This window comes from Bos taurus, chromosome 26 (genome assembly GCF_002263795.3).
Source record: "Bos taurus isolate L1 Dominette 01449 registration number 42190680 breed Hereford chromosome 26, ARS-UCD2.0, whole genome shotgun sequence".
Taxonomy (NCBI): domain Eukaryota; kingdom Metazoa; phylum Chordata; class Mammalia; order Artiodactyla; family Bovidae; genus Bos; species Bos taurus.
The window spans coordinates 6,778,527-6,794,768 of record NC_037353.1 but is presented as its reverse complement, the minus strand read 5'-3'; the positions used below and the strand labels follow the sequence as shown (position 1 = coordinate 6,794,768).

General features: G+C 36.3%; 1 long non-coding RNA gene across 1 annotated transcript in view; it reads right to left on the bottom strand.

The window, feature by feature from the left end:
• Nucleotides 1–16,200, bottom strand: part of LOC132343933 (uncharacterized) — a 29,471-nt gene extending 13,271 nt beyond the window's left edge. Inside the window, exons 1-2 of the long non-coding RNA XR_009492951.1 lie at nt 16,112–16,200; nt 15,887–15,943 (exon numbers count right to left, since the gene is read on the bottom strand). This is a non-coding gene — a long non-coding RNA (uncharacterized lncRNA). The remainder of the gene's footprint in view (nt 1–15,886; nt 15,944–16,111) is intronic.
• Between the last annotated feature and the right edge of the window lie 42 nt (nt 16,201–16,242).

The window sequence follows — 16,242 nt, the reverse complement described above, 5'->3', positions numbered from 1 at the left end:
TTGATCCTAAATACTTTCATCTTCAGCTCCTGGGGTGAAGTATTCCCTCTGTAAACTTCTATTCCACCCACTCTCTTTACTCCCAACCTTTTAAATTCAAGATGAAGACTAAGCTCTTTCTATGACAAGTATTCAACATTAGCCATTTGCAATAGCTGAGGCAGCATTTGGCTTGATATATTCCAGGAAATAATTTATTATAGCATATCCAATGTATTCTAATTTGCAATATTTTATAGAAAATATATTCAGATTCAACAGAATTCTACTCTTCCCCTTTCTTCCTAGTTTATAAAAATTTCCTCACTCATCAAATGGGGATAATAGTATATTCTTTGAAAGTTTTTGAAAATATTAACTAAGAAAATTCACACACAGTTCCTGATATCTAATAAGCACTCTATAAAATATGTGTGCATGTGCTAGTCGCTTCAGTTGTGTCCAGCTCCTTTGTGACTGCATGGACTATAGCCCACCAGGCTCCTCTGCACTCTACAAAGTGTAGTTATCCTTAATTATGCTACCTGGCAAGTATTTGTTGAACATCTATTTTGCACAATGCCCAGGGATTAAAAAGATTGTAATTGCTGCCCTCAAGGTATTCTCCTGCTAGAAGAAGTAACATGGTTTCTTACAAAATAAGATGAAAGTAAGTAGATGCTATGAGAGCTCTGAGGTGGATGACCTGACTCAGTCTGGGATGGAGGAAGATGTCCGGGAAGGCTGCACAGGGGCGGTGAAGTCTTAAACAACTTGGTAAGTATAGAATTGACTTTGTAATAGGGGCTTCCTTGGTGGCTCAGTGGTAAAGAATCTGCCTGCCAAAGTTTGAGCCCTGGATCAGGAAGGTCCCCTGGAGGAGGAAATGGCAACCCACTCCAGTATTCTTGCTTGGGAAATCCCATGGAGAGAGGAGCCTGGTGGGATTCAGTCCACGGAGTCGCAAAGAGTCAGACACGACTGAGTGACTAAACAATAAAGAAGGTGAAGGAAAACATTGAAAAGGCCCAGAAATCAGAGAAAGGCTAGTGTATCAGAAAAACTGAAAGGGGCTAAGCAAAATGGTTTAGAATTTGTGGGGGTGGGAAAAGACAGGGAGAAAGAAGGCTGGCATGAGCAAAGAGCTGGGGCCAAGAGCCTTGTATGCCAGGGTTAGGAGGTTGAATTTAAAGCTGAAGGAAATTGGTAGGCACAGAAAATTTTAAGGGAGGGCTTGGGAATGACAGGATTAAATCCACATTTCAAAAGATTACTGACAGTAGCCAGGATGGATTAGAGAGGATTATACCAAAGAAAGGAGGCCAGTTCGGGAGCTATTCCAACAGCCCACACTCAAAGAGGTAAGCCAGGCAGGAGGGGAAAAAGGAAGGTTTAAACTGAGTGCTTTGTGTTAGTCCATTGTTTTTCACTCAATGTGATCTTATTTATTTAGTTTTGAAATTTTGGTACTTAAAATTTTTTAAAATTTTGTTCATTGAGAGTACACATTTCTAAAATTATTCTTCTGTCTTATTCTTAGTTAGAAACTGCAAAACAGTGTGAATTAATTGAAGAGCTTTTCAGGTAGCTGAGTGTAAAAAAAAAAAAAAAGTGAGCAAGCAAAAATAATCAGGAGAAATGACTACACTGTATTTTCTGCTTGCTCTGTACCAGTCATATTGCCCAGAAGTTTAAATGCCTCACAAGCAACAAAAACAAACCAGTGAAGTATATCAAACTGGAAAAAAAAAAAAAATGCTACTGCACAACAAAGGAAGCCAGCAAAGTGAAAAGGCAACCTATGGAATGGGAGAAAATACTGGCAAATCATAATCTGATAAAGGGTTAATATCTAAAACAGTTAGAGAACTCATACAACTCAACAGTAACAACCAATTAAATAAATAAACAAATAATTTAAAAATGGGCAAAGGACCCAACTAGACATTTTTCCAAAGAAGACATGGAAATGGTCTGTATGAAAAGATGCTCAACATCACTAATCATCAGACAAATGGGAATCAAAACCACAATGATATACTACCTCATAGCTGTTAGGATGGCTATTATGAGAAAGAAAAAAGAAAAACCAAGAGATAAGTGTTGGTGACAGTGTGGAGAAAAGGGAATGCTCATGCACTCTTGATGGGAATGTAAATTGATACAGCCATTACAGGATGAAGTTTCCTCAATAAATTTATAAATAGAATTATCATATAATCCAGCCATCTCACTTCTGGGAATATATCCAAAGAAAATGAAAACATTATCTCTAAGAGATATCTGCATTCCCAGGTTCATTGTGGCATTGTTTACAATAGCCAAGGTATGGAAACAGTCTTAATGTCCACTAGGGATGAGTGGATAGAGAAGATGAGATAGATATATATATATATATATATATATATATATATACACACATACACTATATATACAACAAAATATTATTTAGCTATTTAAAAAAGGAAATTTGACATCTGTGACAACATGGGGATGAACATTGATGATGTTATGCTAAAAAAATAAGTCAAAGAAAGATACTGTATGATCTCACTTTCATGTGTTATCTAAAAACGTTGAACTCATAAAAACAGAGATTAGAATGATGATTGCCAGGGACTCAGTGGGGAGGGCAATGGAGGTATTAGTCAAAGGATACAGACTTCCAGTTATAAGATGAATAAGTTCTGGGAATTTAACATTTGACATGGTGATTATAGTTAACAATACCACTGTATACTGGAAATGGGCTAAAAGAGTAAATCTTAAATGTACTCATCATAAAAGAAAAAAAATGTATTTGAGGTGATTGATGTGTTAACTAATTTTATTGTGGCAATCATTTTACAATATGTATGTTTATCAAATTGTCATATATTTTAAATATATATGATTTTGTTTGTTAGTTATACTTCAATGGAGCTGGGGGGAGGAGTGAAGAAAAAATGCCTCAAGGCAAGGAGCCAGGTAGCATACCTTCATTTTACCTAGCAGATTCTGCCCTTGAGAGAGGGCTAGAGTTTGTCAAAGCCACCCACCTAATTAGAAGTGGAGTTGGGCCACCATGCCTGCCATATCTCCAGATCACATTAGAAGGAATTTGGGCATTTACCTCCTGGGGAGGAGTAGCTTGAATTCTTCAGGGAAAGATGGGAGTGGTGATTAACTTCCTGCTCCAAAGACATTATGCAGAATATTTCTAAACCCTAGAAACTTATTACACACAAACACACACATGCACACACCTTTCATGTGGGTTGGGGTGAAAAATCTTTTAGAAGGAACCTAGAGATAAGAGAGGTGGAGTTTGCGTTCTATCACTTTCTATCTAAGGTACAAACTTTCTCAGTCTTTCAGTAACACTTTCCCTAAGTCACACATGCAGACATCCTCTTCACACTCTCCGCATTTACCTCCAAAGAAAATTAACAGAATGTCTTATAGCATACAGGGAACATAGCCAATGAATCCTTTGCTGCTGGGTTTTAACCTCCGGAGAAAGCCGGACTGGGATTCTAGCACTAGGACCACATCAAGTAACACGGGTGGTAAAGATAAGCGTTGATCAAAATGTAAAAGGAACAACAATAAAGTCCATCCAAACCAGGATTCATCCTGAGCTTTTACAGGTAAAGGCTGTTAACACTACTACTTGTTTCTCTCCATTCAGTTATATTTTCCAAGTACATTGTATGACGCCTGACTAAAGAGTTAAATTCTTCTGCTTTCAATCTTTGGTATGCTCTTGATAACCTTTACAAGCAGGTTAGATAATGCATTTAGTGCTCTATGTTTCTGGGTTTTGATCTTTGTCTTGCTGATATCCTACTATGTCTTCTTTTTTTCTCTTTTCTTTAACAAAGGAGACTAGCAATATATTAGACATTTATTTACCAAAAATTAGTTGTTAGTGGATTAAGATAATATTTTTATCCCATCAAGGCTAGGAATAATGACATCACAATGGAGTTGGAAGCATTTCTTCAGTTTACACATTTATCTAATTCCTTTTCTTTTTCTTTTCCTTTCCCCACCCCTAATCAGCCCTGTAGAGACTTTAAAGACAGGCTTAATCAAGATGAGAAAACACAAATAAAGATAAGTCATATAACTTGCCAGTCAACAGGTACTTTATATGTTCTTTTGGATTGCATACCAAGGCTCTGACTGCCAGCCAGTAGGTCAGTGAAATTTAGAACAATTAATAATTAAATGTACATATATGGGATGGGAGTGAATAGCAAAATCAAACACTTTCAATTGTGTAAACAAAAAAGTTGAGCAAATTTTTAATGTTTGTAGAGTGATAAACAGTGATATTTAACTGACTTTTATATTACCTTTCATAAAGACTGGAAACTTTGCCTAAGTTTGGAATCCAATCGAAGATTGGATCTTCTACCCTTCTCTAATCTAATGCTTTTCCCTTTGAAATGTTCTTGCTATTTAAAGAGAAAAAAATTTCAGCAAGCAAATATCTTATGATGTCTTAGCCATTTATAAATCACCTATTATTTTATAGAAAGAAATAAAAAGTTTTAACCTTTCCCTTGGCTATTCAAAGGAAATAAATTCATATTGAGAACATTTTCTTTACTGTTGTAAATTGACTTAACCCTTAGCAGAACTGAGATTATATAGGATTTTAAAACGTGAGACAATGCATATTAAAGACTACATGGAACTCTAGGAGTCAAGCTTTGTCTTCATATGCCACAAATTCCTCCCACATTCCTTGCTTTTCCAAGACAACATTAACAATCACTGAAGAGGTAAAGAAAATAATGTGTTTAAAAAAAAATTACAATCAGTATAGAGTGAAAATTAGACTAATTAATCATTATTCAAATCAAACATTATATAGCTACTATTAAATGAGCCAAATCTGAATACTCTGCTGTAATTTTTTCCTACCAATCAACATGCAAATTATACATTTTTCCTCCTCTCTCCCCAAATTTCTGCTCTTTTCGTTTGAGCAGCATTGAGATGCATTGAATAAATACTATTAGCTTGATGTAGATCAAATATATTTTCATTCTAAAGAAAAAAATCACTTGCTCAGCTTCTCTATCCTGACTGGGGACTTTGTTATCACCCATATCTTTTAAACACACAGCATCCCCTTCTTCCTTCTTATCCAGACTGTCACCAAACCTTTTTACTTCTTGCCCAACAGTCTCTTAAACCATATCTCCTCTTAGGTCTCTTTTGTCAAAGCCCATATGTTGATTAGGTCTTTTCTTGTTTGCTTTAAACTCCTTGATTTTCCTTTCCCTGCTTGCCATCTCTTTTCTAGAACCATCTTTTGTTTCTGAGATTTCTATTAAAGCATTAAAGAATTTTTTTCTTTCTAAATGAAATTTAAAATGTCTGCCTAATAGTACCCCACTGTTGCCAGGAATAAGGAATAGAGATATCCATTTGGCTTACCATATGTTTATCCTATTATTTTCAGGGAAGGCTGTTATATATTTTTAAAATGCATGCTAGTATCTAGAAATATAGAACATTAATATTTCTTATATTTGTCACTTACCTACTATACACCAGCCACTTCATAAAAATAATATTTACCTCTAACAACTTTTCAGGCAATATGCACTATCTCCATTTTCCAATTGAAGGGACTGAGTGCAGATAATTGACTTGTACTTGGTTGCATATCATACAGCCCCCTCATTAACAACCACTCATCTTTTATCTCCATTGCTCACTTACTTCTTCTGTGATAAACTTCGTTATGTCAGCTTCAGTCTCTTCAAGATTTCCTAAAAGAACTGAGCTGACCAGAAATACGGTTCTTGGCTCAAGAGTGGTTTTTTAGACCCCCTGCAGCAAAGCTCTGGACTTGAACTATGAGGAAATGAGCATTGTCTTGCTTCTCAGCTAGACGTTAAAGGTGTGGTTTTGATGTGCAGAAGCTTTTAAGGTTAATTAGGTCCCATTTGTTTATTTTTGCTTTTATTTCCAATATTCTGGGAAGTGGGTCATAGAGGATCCTGCTGTGATGTATGTCAGAGAGTGTTTGGCCTATGTTCTCCTCTAGGAGTTTTATAGTTTCTGGTCTTACATTTAGATCTTTAATCCATTTTGAGTTTATTTTTGTGTATGGTGTTAGAAAGTGTTCTAGTTTCATTCTTTTACAAGTGGTTGACCAGTTTTCCCAGCACCACTTGTTAAAGAGATTGTCTTTAATCCACTGTATATTCTTGCCTCCTTTGTCAAAGATAAGGTGTCCATATGTGCGTGGATTTATCTCTGGGCTTTCTATTTTGTTCCATTGATCTATATTTCTGTCTTTGTGCCAGGTGAAAAGACAGCCTTCAGAATGGGAGAAAATAATAGCAAATGAAGCAACTGACAAACAACTAATCTCAAATATATACAAGCAACTCCTACAGCTCAACTCCAGAAAAATAAATGACCCAATCAAAAAATGGGCCAAAGAACTAAATAGACATTTCTCCAAAGAAGACATACAGATGGCTAATAAACACATGAAAAGATGCTCAACATCACTCATTATCAGAGAAATGCAAATCAAAACCACTATGAGGTACCATTTCACACCAGTCAGAATGGCTGCGATCAAAAAGTCTACAAGTAATAAATGCTGGAGAGGGTGTGGAGAAAAGGGAACCCTCTTACACTGTTGGTGGGGATGCAAACTAGTACAGCCACTATGGAGAACAGTGTGGAGATTCCTTAAAAAACTGGAAATAGAACTGCCTTATGATCCAGCAATCCCACTGCTGGGCATACACACTGAGGAAACCAGAAGGGAAAGAGACACATGTACCCCAATGTTCATCGCAGCACTGTTTATAATAGCCAGGACATGGAAGCAACCTAGATGTCCATCAGCAGATGAATGGATAAGAAAGCAGTGGTACATATACACAATGGAGTATTACTCAGCCATTAAAAAGAATACATTTGAATCAGTTCTAATGAGGTGGATGAAACTGGAGCCTATTATACAGAGTGAAGTAAGCCAGAAAAAAAAACACCAATACAGTATACTAACGCATATATATGGAATTTAGAAAGACGGTAACAATAACCCTGTGTACGAGACAGCAAAAGAGACACTGATGTATAGAACAGTCTTATGGACTCTGTGGGAGAGGGAGAGGGTGGGAAGATTTGGGAGAATGGCATTGAAACATGTAAAATATCATGTATGAAACGAGATGCCAGTCCAGGTTCGATGCACGATACTGGATGCTTGGGGCTAGTGCACTGGGACGACCCAGAGGGATGGTATGTGGAGGGAGGAGGGAGGAGGGTTCAGGATGGGGAACACATGTATACCTGTGGTGGATTCATTTTGATATTTGGCAAAACTAATACAATTATGTAAAGTTTAAAAATAAAATTAAATTAAAAAAAAAAAATAAAGGTGTGGTTTTGTCTACTTTCCACTAGTACAAATGAACTGTTCCTTTAAATTTAAAGGCAGAGGATGAAATTTAAGATAAAGACATTTTTGAAAGGAAGTAGAAAAAATTTGAAGACATCTGAAGAGGTAGGTCTAGGGAGTGAGTACCCAAGACAAGAAAGAAATTGACTAGGCCTCCAGGAAATGACAGAAATTCAAGAACAGCAAAATCTTAATTTATAAAGATATAGAAAGAGTCAAATGTTCTCCTTACTTTCTAGGATCGCCTATCTAAAAATATGTTCCTTTTCATTCTTATTCATAATTTGATCATTTTTGAGCCTAGAGAAAATTATTTTCCATTTAATCTTTACAATAATCACATGAGTTTGATAATGTTATTTCCATTTTTAATATGTGTAATAAATAAGTCTTAGAGAAGTTAAGTGATTTTCCTAACATTACTTGTTAGCCGTAGGTAAAAAGGGGAGAATTTGAACCCAAGTCACTCTGACCTCAAAAGTTAGGGCTATTAAGCATTAACCTCAACTGCTTTTTCTAAAGGTTTTCATATATCTACTTTGTGCCACTGAGTATAAGAGGATGAATTAGAAGTTATCCCTAACACACAAAAAAATAAAAAGTTAGGGTTATTAATCATTACCCTCAACTGCTTTTTCCAAAGGCTTCTGTGTATCTACTTTGTGTCACAGAGGATAAGAGATTGAGTTAGAGGTTATCCCTGATGTCAAAAAATTGATTGCTCCCAAAGGAAGTTTGACAAGAGAAAGTATTTTGTCATGTGGTAAGGAGTTATTGCAGAGAAACTAGCCGCAGGTTCTAACTCTACTGGGTGATAGAGAGCAATTTTTTTTTTTCCTATACCCTGCTGCCATCACCATTCTGTAAAAGCAGATTGGCCAAAGCTTTCTTCTCTAGAAGATTATTTAGGAATAATTCACATAATTACATAAGCAGGAGGTGAGAGCAAAAGGCAACACTGGTTGAAAGGCAGAGAAAGAAATAAAATTATGTTGTTGTCTTCATCGTAAGAATGTTAAATAAACATTGTAAAAAATTCATAATATTTTAAGCTTAAAATGTTAATGATATGTTTTGAACCATTCTCTTTCCAAAAGAACCCTTATTATTATTATTACTTAAGGGGAAGGGAATGATAAGGAAGAGGAAAGAAATAATATCTATTTGAAGATATTTGACTAAGTGTTAGACTTTGTGTTCAGAACTTTATAAAATGACCTCATGTATTCGATACCATCAACACCCCCAAAAGGTAGGCATTTATCATTTCCATCTTACAGATAAGAAAACAGAGGAGTACAGATGCCTGTATCTTGCCCACGATCATACTATTAGTTATTAGAGTCAAAAATCAAATCTAGACCCATGAGACATCAAAGTTCATGTCTTTTTCTAATACGACCACCACGGAACTTGAACCATGTACATTTATTACATTAAAACATTGAAATGACAAAGTTTTTTAAAAAGTAAGCATGTATTTTGGGAATGGAATCCCACTATCCATTTTCCTTTTCCTGAGTGGGAACCCTTACTGGGTGAAATCAAATCTGATATTCCCACCTATACTGGGGCTTTTTTTTGGGGAGCGGGGAGGGGGGCGGTGCTTTAAAAGGGCACAGAGAGTGTAGGAAAATACTAATGGAAGAGGAAGAAATAGCTCCAACTTGATTGTTGATCTTGGTCAGGAAATTTGTCCTTGTTTTGTCTCAGCAAAGTCACATACTCTCAATATTACTAACTAAAGAACATACTTCAGTGTATGATTTTAACAACTGATATTTATTAAGCATTTCCTACAAGCCCAACACTTCAATCACCTGCAGTTCTGACCACAACTCAGGAGAACAGGTATTATCAACCACTGTTTACCAACGAGAAAAACAGAGACTGGAGAATGAATAAATTGCCAGAAGTGCTAAATCTAAGACTCTAGCACAAGCACACATGACTTTAGAGCTGGTCTATAGGATTGTGAAGAAAAAAATAAAAAGACTAGAGTATTCCAGAATTTCAGAACTACAGACGTGACCAGGGGAACTGCCTGCATTCTGACCTTCTGAAAAGGGATTATGATTTCATTTTTTTTCAGTAATGATGACCAAGCCTTCCTCACAAACAATTCCACAAACAAGCTTTTTTGACTGAACTCTTCCATAGAGGGAAATATTTTTGCCCTGATATAAAAAAAAGGTAAGTATGTCTCAACAAAGACTGAAAAGACATGTAAGCATTTCCTTGGTATATCCAACATTATCTTTTTCTGACTACATAGCAATAGGTCAATATAAAATAGTTAAAAATAATATTTAGCTATACAAATAATTCATGTTTGCTGAAAATAAATTATATAAAAGTATGATAAAAATATTCCCCAATCCATCTATTGTTAACCTCTATCCTCCAGAAAATAATAATTTAGTGTATATCTGATTCAATATTTCATTTGGAATAAAGATTAGGTATTGTAAGGGAAATATGAAGCAGGCTATATATTAAAGAATTATTATTTAGCTAGCACACTTTCATGGAGCAATGGGGAGCTTCAGTTCAGTTCAGTTCAGTCGCTCAGTTGTCTCTGACTCTTTGTGACTCCATGAATCACCGCATGCCAGGCCTCCCTGTCCATCACTAACTCCTGGAGTTCACTAAAACTCATGTCCATTGAGTCAGTGATGCAATCCAGCCATCTCATCCTCTGTTGTCCCCTTCTCCTCCTGCCCCCAATCCCTCCCAGCATCAGGGTCTTATCCAATGAGTCAACTCTTCGCATGAGGTGGCCAAAGTACTGGAGTTTCAGCTTTAGCATCATTCCTTTCAAAGAAATCCCAGGACTGATCCTTTAGAATGGACTGGTTGGATTTCCGTGCAGTCCAAGGGACTCTCAAGAGTCTTCTCCAACACCACAGTTCAAAAGCATCAATTCTTCAGGCTCTCAGCTTTCTTCAGAGTCCGACTCTCACATCCATACATGACCACTGGAAAAACCATAGCCTTGACTAGATGGACCTTTGTTGGCAAAGTAATGTCTCTGCTTTTCAATGTGATATCTAGGTTGGTCATAACTTTCCTTCCAAGGAGTAAGTGTCTTTTAATTTCATGGCTGCAATCACCATCTGCAGTGATTTTGGAGCCCCCAAAAATAAAGTCTGACACTGTTTCCACTGTTTCCCTATCTATTTCTTATAAAACATTAAAAACACTAAACACATAATTTTTTTGTTTCTTCCCTCTTCAAGAAACGGATTATTCCAAGATTTTCTACTCTCATACCATACTCATCCAGTTCTTGCGATGTCTTCCCAATTCTACTGTCTTGGACAATGTCTCCTATTAGACCTTCCTTTTTTCTTCCTATTGCTCCTCTCCTAGTTCAGATCTTCATTTCTCCTACTTGGACAGTTGTGAGAGATTTCTCATAGAGCTCTCTCCACCTGACTCTTTCCTACTCCCATCAGTGCTACAAACATCGTTGTTGTTGTTCAGTCGCTAAGTCGTGTCTGCCTCTCTACGACCCCTTGGACTGCAGTATGTCAGACTTCCTGTCTTTCATTTTCTCCTGGAGTTTGCTCAAACTCATGTCACTGAGTTGGTGATGCCATCCAACCATCTCATCCTTTGTCACCTCCTTCTCCTCCTGCCCTCAATCTTTCACAGCATCAGGGTCTTTACCACATCAGGTGGCCAAAGTACTGGAGCTTCAGCTTCAGCATCAGTCCTTCCAGTGAACATTCAGGGTTGTTTTCCTTTAGGATTAACTGGTTTGATCTCCTTGCTTTCCAAGGGAATCTCAAGAGCCTTCTCCAGCACCAAAGATCGAAAGCATCAATTCTTTGGCACTCAGCCTTCTTATGGTCCAACTTCCATCAGTGCTGCAAATATACTGCCACATTAATTTCCTAGAATACAGCTCTACCTGTGTTACCTATTTCTCTCATACACTTTTAAAAGTAGGTTTACTGAAGTACAATGCACACACAATAAAATTCACCTGTTTTAAATGTACAATTTGATAATTTTCAGTAATTTATGAAGTTATACAATAATCATCAAATTCAGTTTTAGAACATTTCTGTCATGCCTAGAAACCCTCTATGCATGTTTATATTCAATCTTTATTCTCTCTCTGCAGCCTCTGGCAAATACTAATCTATATTCTGTCTCTGTATATATGCCTTTTCTGCACATTTTATATAAGTAGAATTTTACAATATATGATCATTTTAGTTCTGGCTTCTTTCACTTAGCAAAATATTTTAAAAATTTAGTCATGTGGTAGAATTTATCAGTAGTTAATATTATTTCATTGTATAGATACACCTCATTTTGTTTATTCAGTAGTTGATAGATATCTGGATTGATTCCAGTTTAGGGCTATTGTGAATAAGCCTGCTATGAAATATATTTACAAGATTTTGGGTAGGCTTATTTTTTTTTTCTTTTGAATACATACTATGAATTGGAATTTTTGGATCATAGAAGAACTGTATGTTTTTTGAGGAACTGTCAAACTATTTTCCAAAGTGGTTTCCCCGTCTTGCATCCCCTACAGTAGTGTGATAAGAGTTTCAGTTTCTTTACATCTTCATCATTGCTTATTACAGTTTTTTAAAATTACATCATTCTAGTAGGTGTGACGGAGAAGGTGATGGCACCCAACTCCAGTACTCTTGCCTGGAAAATCCCATGGATGGAGGAGCCTGGTAGGCTGTAGTCCATGGGGTCGCTGAGAGTCAGACACGACTGAGCAACTTCACTTTCACTTTTCACTTTCCTGCGTTGGAGAAGGAAATGGCAACCCACTCCAGTGTTCTTGCCTGGAGAATCCCAGGGACGGGGAGCCTGTTGGGCTACTGTGGATGGGGTTGCACAGAGTCAGACACGCCTGAAGCGACTTAGCAACAGCAGCAGCAGTAGGTGTGAAGCTGTGTCTTGTTCTAATTTCCTTTTCTCTAATGACTAATGAGGTTGAGTATCTTTACTTGTGATTATTAGCCATCAGTGTATCCTCTTTGGTGTCTATTCAAATCCCCACCCCCTTAAAAAAAATAAGTTGTATTTTTATTGAGTTGTAAATACACATTATTTATTTTGCATATGAGTCCCTTATTGAAGAGATGATTTGCAAATGTTTTCTCCCAATCTGTGTCTTGTCTTTATACTTTCCTATTAGTGTTTTCAACTTTAAATTATAAAGTTTTAATTATGTCCAACTGCAATATTTTTCACTTAGGTATCATATATTTTGTGTCCTATCTAAAAATTCTTTGCCTAACCTAAGGTTATAAACATTTTCTACTGTTTTCTTCTAGAAGGTTTGTAGACTCTTACATATAGGTCTGTAATCCACTTTGAGCTAACTTTTGAGTATGGAGTGACATAATGATTTCAAATCATCTTTTTACACATGGATATTCAACTTTTTAACTGTTGATTAAAAAAAAACTCCTTGCCTCATCTATTGAAAATTGATTGAAAATCACTGTACTCTGATAAATTTTAATGGCTCCATATTGCCTACTGAATCACTTCAAACTTTTGAGCCTGAGACCAAAGCTCTCCCACCCACAAACTCCGAGATCCATCACAACTTATTCATAACCAATATAATGTTTCGCTATCTTCTTTCCATCCATACTCTGTGTACCAATTAACCTAAATTACTTGATTTTAGCCTGTGTGGTGCTCTTCAGTTCATATTGGCAATGCTGGTGACTTAGTTTATACCATTTTTCTTCCTAGACACTCCTAGATATTTAAATCCTACCTATTCATTCAAAATCTAGCTTCAATGCACCTCTCTGCTAGGTGTGATCTTTGCTTCTGTGTATGCTCCTGGCTCTCATTCTGTCCCTGTCTTAGGATATGTCCGCTTTCCATTTTGCATTATAATTGTTTCTGAAAATGCTTTATCCCCATTATATGGGTAAAAGTCTTTGAAGATCATTTGATTTGTATTTAATTGATCCTCAATCAATATTTATTTAATGAATGTGAATAATGTGAATGAATAATATTCACATATAACTGCCCTTACAGGTTTAATGGGAAGCAGTTTACAGATTGTCAAACAGACTGCACTATCAGAATCCAAATCCTAGGATCTTTGCTGATTCTTTAGGAGAACAGTACAACTACGTTTTATTAAGACAGAGAGTGACGGAGTCTGATTAAAATGTGTTTCCTTTTATCAGAAGGGTAAGACTCTTATCTTGTTTTCCAAGGGCTCGGTGGCTGTTTTCGAACATAAAGATCAAAGAGTTTTTTGCCCCCCTCTTCCAAAACCAATTGTAAGATATTTAAGAAAGTTAAATGTGAGGAATATTGTATTCGAATGCAAATTATTTGAATCCTAAACATTATTCACAGTTACTCATTTTACATTGTGAAACAGTGGCAAGACAAATGTCTTAGATTTACAGGTAGTCGTGAACGTTTCCATTGGCCAGTCAATATATTTTTGTTTTCATAGCAACATTTGGAAGGTAGGTGCTTGAATCACAGCTTTCCATTAGAATCTTTAAAAAAAAACAAAAAACTATTTTTTTCTAGAAATGGACTAATGAAGTTTCCAAAGATCTGACTTTTGAATACACTGGATACACAAGAGAGGCATGACAAGGAAATTCATTACATTCTGAGTTAAGAAACTTGCCAGTGCAGTGAGATCTTTTCAAAAGAGAGGTGGAAAGTCAGAATAAAATAGGGAAGTTTAAAATAGTGTGATCTGGAGAATGACAAAAAGATCAGAGTGGGAGTAGGGAGGATTATGGAAGAAAGAAGAAACGATGAGATGGGGTGAAGAAGTGGATAGTCTCTCCATAGATTTAAATAAGCTTTAGGCAATTATCTGAACTTTGAAGGGAATTATCTGAACTGCACATCTAAATTTGTTGAGATTTCTCCATTGTAGCTAGTATCTGGTTAAGGTTTGCATGGTAAACTTGCTTTCTTGTGTCATGAGTGGCTTACCAGTCAAAAAGATCCAATGAAATCTTCAAAGCAAATCTGTGTTCAGCAAAGCAATTCACAGGTCTGTTAACAACTTTTCCATCTGTCTCCTAGACTATCTCCAAGGATGCAAACTTTGGACATTACATTTGTTGTTTAGGCATAGAACTCATTTGATCAAAAGGAATCAGTGCATTCTGGCCCACAATTTTAATGAATCCCTTAGTATGAATGTCAGAATCCTACCTATAAGAAAAAAGTTCACTAAGCAATCATTGAAATGCCTGACTGACAATTGAATAATTAAGATGATTGGCAAAGATAATTCTTGATTGCCTGAAAAATCACTGGAAGGACATTTAGTTTTGCCTGTTATAATGTGGTTCAGAATCTTAAACATACACAGATCAAAAAAAAAAAATTGAAGGACTCTGATAATCAGGTTATAAGTTGAAACAGTAATGAGAAAGGAGAATCAGGCAAAAATTGAGGAGAAAGTGGCAAATTTATGAGTAATGCAAATTCTCAAGCACTCTGCATAATGCTTGGTCTATGAATGTTTGAGTTTAGGTATTACTAGTTGTAGTTTGTCAGTGGTTCCGTATTAGAACTGAACATAGGGAGTTCTAGATATAATTTATCGTATTCAAACAGGCCTTTCTCATTCCACAGTCAGATATTGTAGAATCCACAAAACAACAGAATTCCCTGGGAGGACACTACTTCGTAGTTACCTGATGAAGCAATGGGTGTCACACAGCTTTCATTGAACTGCTGGGGGTAAAGTGGATTGCTGGCCTTTTATCTTTTATCTCTGAAATTGGTCTCCCAGTAGTGACTTTGTTAAATCTGACACATCTTGAATTTACCTTTTTTGAATTGCAAATTTAGCAGCTAGTGCTTTATCTTTTTCAGCACCGAAATTTCCACATTTTGAAGAGATTATTTTTAACGAGAGCCTATTGGAAACTATTGTTATTCAGGTTTTAGAAGGTTCAGTTTGACTCTTTCCCAAACCCAGATACATGCTTACAAAACAGACAAAAAGTAAAAGATGAGGGCAGTAAACACGGCTTATTTGTGATGTATGGAGACATGTTTTGAAAAGAGACAGCATTGAGAACAAGGAAGGGAAGTTAATCCTAAACTTTTAAGAAACTGTGTGTTAGTCGCTCAGTCGTGTCTGACTTTTTGTGACCCCATGAACTGTAGCCTGCCAGGCTCCTCTGTCCATGGAATTTTCCAGGCAAGAATATTGGAGTGGGTCGCCATTTCCTTCTCCAGGGGATCTTCCCAACCCAGGGTTCAAACCTGGGTCTCTTGCATTGCAGGCAGATTATTTACTTTCTGAGCCACCAGAGAAGTCCTCTAAAATACCTTTGAAATACAGCAATCTGAGCCCAGATACCTTTGCTTTTCTGTTCTCCTGGCATCTGAAGAAATATTAATTTTAATAGCTGTTTCTTGCTGAAAAATAAACATTGGATTATAATACAATGAAATACAATAAAAATACAATAAAATACATACCACAGGAACATTTGTGATATAAAGAGCTTCTATGAGTCTTTTGATTCAGATGGTTTCCTATGAAGTTGACAAATAATGGTTAGAATTTTCCCTTTTACAACTTTAGTTATTTAATTTTAGAAGATAAATTGTCTGACTCAATCAGCTTTAGACATCACTTGTTTTTGAAGAAGCTAAATTAACTTTCATGTATTGGTTCTATTTCCTTCCTCAATTACTAATTACCAAAGATTAATGTTTCAAACAAGGTCTTTTCTCCATATAATCCACCTCCCCTTCCTGCTCCGATCTAGCAGGAAGCCTGCTGAAAGAGGTCATAATCCTTTTGTTTCCAACATTATAGTCTATGACACTGG